Below are 6,459 nucleotides of genomic sequence, written 5' to 3'. Positions count from 1 at the left end.
CCTAATTCAAAAGTTATACCAAAAAAATTATTGAGTTTAACTGTGTTTCAGTATTGCACAAGGACACAATAATATTAACTAGTTTATTCACAGTATCAGTATTATTGTGCAAATACTCAGAATATTTTAACTTCATGTTGGTGCAGAATTTTGTAGTTTTATCTTTTGCTAAAGAAAGTATTCAAATGTTAGAATTGTGCAAAATGATTCACCTTTCCATTTCCTTTTGGGAGACCACTAATGCCGCTTGGCTTTTACTGTGCATCCAACCGCAGCATCATTCCTTACCTAAAGACAAGATAGGAAGAAATTTTCCTTCATCCAGTTTAACTCCTTTCCCATTGGATTGTATGTGGATTTAGAACTATAACAACTCCTTCCTGCTGCTTATTATGAAACGGAGTATTTAGGAAAGAGTTTGGTTTCACTAGCTTATTCTCTTTAGCTCACAGCCCTTTAAAAAGATTTACCTGGTTGCTTTCACTCTCATTTTAGCTTTTGATACTGAATGTAGGATCCCAATTGTAGGTTGTGATAACATATAACCTTTTTTCTAAAGGGATTTATTGACTTTTCATTTCTCCAAATGTGGGTGTACATATATATGTCCACTTATTTCAAAACTAGGTACAGCATCACTTGGCTATTTACAGATATGGTGAGCAATTCAATGTGTTTGTTGAAGGCAGTTTAAAATAATGATTCTTATTCTGTATAACCATACTAGATCAGCATGTCTCATTCATTCTCCTTCCTCAGAAGTCTGTTGTTTCTTCTCTCCTATTGACCTAAGATGGAAACTTTAAATCCTTTGGCATCACAAAAAAAAGAATTCAGTCACCATTCTCTTTTAAATATAGGCACGCTATGAAAAACCATAATCAATTATAATGCAAAGAATATAAAAATTATGTAAATTACTGAAAATATGTAAATCAAACCACAAGGGTCTCCAGGCCTTCTTGAATCCTACAAATCAGGAGTTCACTTTATGATCAAAGTGGTCCAGGTCCATAAAAATGTAACTGTGTTTGTTGGTCGAGAGACCATTATGGAAGTCTCACAGCAAGGTTTCTCCAGTCTATAGTGTGAATTTTTTTTAAAAACAAGTTAAAACCTTAATGCTGAGAGAATTATAGGATAAGTTTATCACAGGTTTTCTCATACAACTACTCTGGATAATTGATACATTTAAAAAATAAAGTGCCATAATAAAATAATATTAATACAAAATAAGTGCAATAGTAAATGATATTGTTAACTCATGCTTATAGGCTTAATTATTTTTTCCTCAAATCTATTCTGCAAAACATGGAACAGGAAAAGGATTGGTATCCATTGTATAATGAGAAAACTTAGAAATCACAAACAAAAAGACAAACAATGCAATATAATAATAAATGGAGGATTGAACAGGAAATTCACAGAAGTAAAAATGGCCTCTAATGTATAAGAGAGAGCAAAAGAACTGATACTTAGGGAAATATAAATTAAATCGACAAATTATTTTTCCAGAGAAGATTTATCAAACATAAGAATCTGAGAAAATTATTTTTCAGGGAGTATAATGTGGAATAATGATTTCAAGTAAAATTTAACATACCCTTTAACCCTGTGATTGCACATCTAGGAAACTGTCTGCAGAAATACTTGCACATACACATATTATGTGCAGGCAGTTCCCTCAAGCACTTAAATAGCTATCTATCTATGAACATACTCATCATCTATGAAAATTATACAGTCTATAGCAATTACAGAGATCAAGCAGATTACAAGCATTATTTTTGAATGTTCTTCGTGTCACATGGCTAAATAAAAAACAATTTCCAGGTTAAAAACAATAAGCATTATGCTTCTTTTTTGGAAATATGTATAAATTTGTATATACACAAAGAAAATTATTTGGAAGAACACAGAATTTCCAATGATGAGAATTTAAATGTTTATATATGTCTTCATCGGTGACCTTTCACAATAGTGTTTTCAAGTTTAATTGTGTGGTTTAAAAAAATACTTAAATAAATATATTGATTCAAGGTAACAAGTTCCAAGATTTTGATGTTATGTTATCAATTCATTAATGTCACTCAGAATACTTGAATTGATGAGAAATCTGGTATACTATCCATTTTTATTGACTTGGAGCCCTATTAGGACACCTAATTTATATTTAAAATTGTTACAAAAAAGTATACTACAATGTTTATTGAAAATTACAATAGTTTTAAAAACCTAACACAATTCTTACCAATTTTACTGTTTTTATCATCAACATATACTGAATTTCATAGTGACTTACTGACCTCTGCTGGCTTACTTCAAAAAATTATATTTGTGGTGATTTAAGATAGGACTACAGGAGTGGTCTGAGAAGGCAACAGAGGAAGACCCTGAACTCACCTCCTCCCAAAGACACACAGAATCTACACCTACATATAGAGCAATTCCTGCTGAAGTGGAACTGAGGTCTGACTGAACAGCTACTACACAGCAAACGGAGGAAAGACATAGAGAAGGATAGGAGAGATGGAGACATAGTATCAAGGGAAACTTCACCTCCGATGTGGTGACTGGTAGCAGGGGTAGATATCACAGAAGGGCTGCACTGACTTGCCTGCCCTGAGGAACAGCAAAAAAAACAGTGCTTTATTTGGGAAGGAAATCCAATTTACTAGCCCCAGAGCATCTTCAGAACAAGTAGGGAGCTGTTTTAACTCTCTCTGGGATGAGAGATGCCAATAAGCACTATTTTTTGCATTTCTCTCACTGCACAGCAAACGAGAGAGCAGAATCCAGATACTCTAGCCAGCTTTTTAAGGTTTCCCCAAGGATCCATGGGCCCCTAGTGCACACCAGCCTCAGCCAATGCCTATGGGCAGCCCCTGCAAGGTGAGCCCTGGGACTCACTAAGTCAGTGCCCACTCAGGCTCCAGCCATCCCTCAAGGTGGGCCTCAGCTAGGCAAACTCTGGGAACTACCCAGCCCACACTTGCTTTTGATTCAGCCATTCCTGAGCAGTGGCAACAGCATGATGAACCCTGGGAACCACCTGGCCAGTGCACGCTCTGGTTCCAGCTATCCCCAGGTGCAGCCTTGGCGTGAGGTGATTCTAACACCTCAGCCCTTGCCCCATACAATTACAGGTATTCCCCAAGGGTGGCAAGCTGTGGCTCACCCCAAGAAACACCTAGCCTAGACCCAATCATACACCACACATCCTGCCAAGTTGGCCCAGGTGCAGGATACCAAGACCCTTCCTACCTGTGCCCACACCACAGCCAGCTGGCATGCCAAAGTAGCCTAGACTCAGCCTGCTTCAGGAATTCCTCAGGACGTGACCCAGCCAGCTCCAGCCTGCCTACCAAAGCCATCTGGCACACGCAGTCTACCCATGGGACACTCCAACATGGGGCCACTACTTCAAGACTAGGAGAGGTACCTATTTCACCTAATATATAGAAATAATCATAGAATGTCAAACAAATGAAGAAACAAAGAAATATGTTCCAAAAAAGGAATATAATAAAACCCAGGAAAAAAAACCCTGAAGAAATAGAGTTAAGTAATTTACCTGTTAAATTGTTCAAAGGAATGGTCATAAAATGCTCACCAAACTCAGGAGAAGAATTGAGGAGCACAGTGAGAACTTCAAAAAAGAGTGAGAAAATATAAGAAAGACCCCATCAGAGCTGAAGAATACAATAACTGAAATGAAAAATACGCTAGAGTGTATCACTAGCAGGTTAGATGATACAGAAGAACAGATCTGCAATCTGAAAGACAAAATAGTGGAAATCACTCAAGCAGACAGCAAAAAGAAAAAAGAATTTTAAAAAATGAGGATAGCTTAAGGGACCTCTGGGACAACATCAAGCATACTAGTATTTTCATTATGGGTGACCAGAAGGAGAAAAGAGAGAGAAAAAGGTATAAAACTTATTATTAGAAGAATTAATAGCTGAAAACTTCCTGAACCTAGAGAAGGAAACAGACATCCAGGTCCAGGAAAAAATCAAAGTCCCAAATAAGATGAAACCAGGATGATCCACGCTAAGACGTATTATAACTAAAATGGTGAAAGTTAAAGAGAGAATGTTAAAGGCAACAAGAGAAAAACAAGAAGTCGCATACAAGGGAACCCCCACAGGGCTATAAGCTGATTTTTCAGCAGAAAGTTTTCAGGCCAGAAAGATACAGCAGGATTTATTCAAAGTGCTGAAAGGAAAAACTTAGAACCAAGAATATTCTACCCAGCAAGGTTACCATTCAGGATTAAAGGAGAGATAAAAAGTTTCCTAGATGAGCAAAAACTAAAGGAGATCATCACCAATAAACCAGCCTTACAATAAATGTTAAAGTGTGTTCTTTAAGGAAGGCCACAACTAGAAATAAGAAAATATATGGAAGAAAATAATCTCAGTGGTAAAGGCAAATATTTAGTAAAGTCAGTGGATCAGCCACTTATAAAGCTATTGTGAATGTTAAAATAGAAAAGTAGTAAAATTAACTGTAATTAGAATAAATAATAAAAATAAAAAGATGTAAAATATGACCTCAAAAACTAAAAATGTGAGAGGGAATAAAAATGTAGTGCTTTTAGAATGAGTTCAAATTCAAGCAATTACCACCTGAAAATAGACTGCTTATACACAGCTTGATATAGGTGAACCTCATGATAACCACAAACCAGAAACCTGTAATACATCCAAAAATAAATATATAAGTAGAAAGAAACCCAAACATAACGATAAAAAAACATATCAAACCACAAGGGAAGTAACCCAGCCGAGAAGAAAGGAACAAAGAACTACAAAGACAAAATAGAAATATGCATAAACCTATCAATAATTACTTTAAATATAAATGGAATAAATGCTCCAATTCACAGACATGGGGGGAGGGTGCTGAATGGATAGAAAATGAGAACCATCTATATGCTGCCTCTAAGAACTCACTTCAGATCTAGACACACACAGACTGAAAGTGAAGAGATGGAATAAATATTCCATGCAAATGGAAATGAAAAGACAGCTGGAGTAGCAATACCTATATCAGAAAAAATAGACTTTAACACAAAGACTGTAACAAAAGACAAAGACAGACATTACATAGTAATTAGGGATCCATCTAGGAAGAAACATAACATTTGTACATATTTATGTACCCACATAGGAATACCTAATACATAAATCAAATATTAACAGACATAAAGTGTGAAGTTTACAATGATACAATAATAGTAGGAAACTTTAATATCCCACTTACGTCAATGGATAGGTAATCAAGACAGAGAAAGATCAATAAGGAAACATTTGCTTTCAGTGAAACACTAGTTTAGATGGACTTAATACATATATACAGAATATCTCATACACAATCTTTTCAAGTGCACATGGAACATTCTCCAGGATAGATTATATATCAGGCCACAAAAAAGTCCCAATAAATTTAAGAAGATTGAAATCATACCAAGCATCTTTTCTGAATATAACAGTGTGAAACTAGAAATCACTTTAAGAAGAAAAATGGAAAAAAAACACAAACATTTGAAGACTAAAAATCATGCCACTAAACAACCAATGAGTCAACAAAGAAGTCAAAGAAAAAATAAAAAAATTCCTTGAGACAAAGGAAAATGGATTTGGATTTTGGAAAACATAACTTTCCAAAATCTATGGAACATGGCAAAACCCGGTCTAAGAGGGAGGTTCATAGCAATACATGCCTATCCCAAGGAACAGGAAAAATCTCAAAAAGCAATCTAACTTGACAGCTAAAGGATGAGAAAAAAAAACAAACAAAGCTGAAAATCAGTAGAAGAAAGGAAATAATAAGATCAGAGCAGAAATAAATGAAATAAAAACTAAAAAAAAAAAAAATAGAAAAGATCAATGGAACAAAAGTCTTGTTCTTGTGAAAGATAAACAAAATTGATAAATCTTTAACCAGACTCATCAAGAAAAAAAGAGAGAGGGCCAAAACAAGTAAAACTAGAAATGAAAGAGGAGAAATTACAACTGACACCACAGAAATACAAAAGATCATAAGAGACTACTATGAACAATTCTACTCTAAAAAACTGGACTACTTAGAAGATACAGATAAATTCCTAGATACACACAAGCTTCAAGACTGAATCACAGAGAAATGTAAAATCTGAATAGACTGATTACAACTAATGAAATTGAATCAGTAAAGACTCCAAAAAAAAAAAAAAAAAGACCAGAACCAAATGGTTTCACAGGTGAATTCTATGAAACATTTAAAGAAGAGTTAAGGGCCTGCCTGGTGGCGTAGCGGTTAAGAGCTTGCTCTGCTTTCGGGCCGGGGCTCGCAGGTTCTGATCACGGGCTTTCACTGATGCACCGCTTGTTAAGCCATGCTGTGGCGGCCTCCCATATGAAGTAGAGGAAGATGGGCACAGATGTTAGTCCCGGGCCAATTTTCCTCAGCAAA

This window comes from Diceros bicornis, chromosome 8, assembly GCF_020826845.1.
Source record: "Diceros bicornis minor isolate mBicDic1 chromosome 8, mDicBic1.mat.cur, whole genome shotgun sequence".
In the NCBI taxonomy this organism is placed as follows: Eukaryota; Metazoa; Chordata; class Mammalia; order Perissodactyla; family Rhinocerotidae; genus Diceros; species Diceros bicornis.
This window is presented reverse-complemented; position numbering follows the sequence as displayed.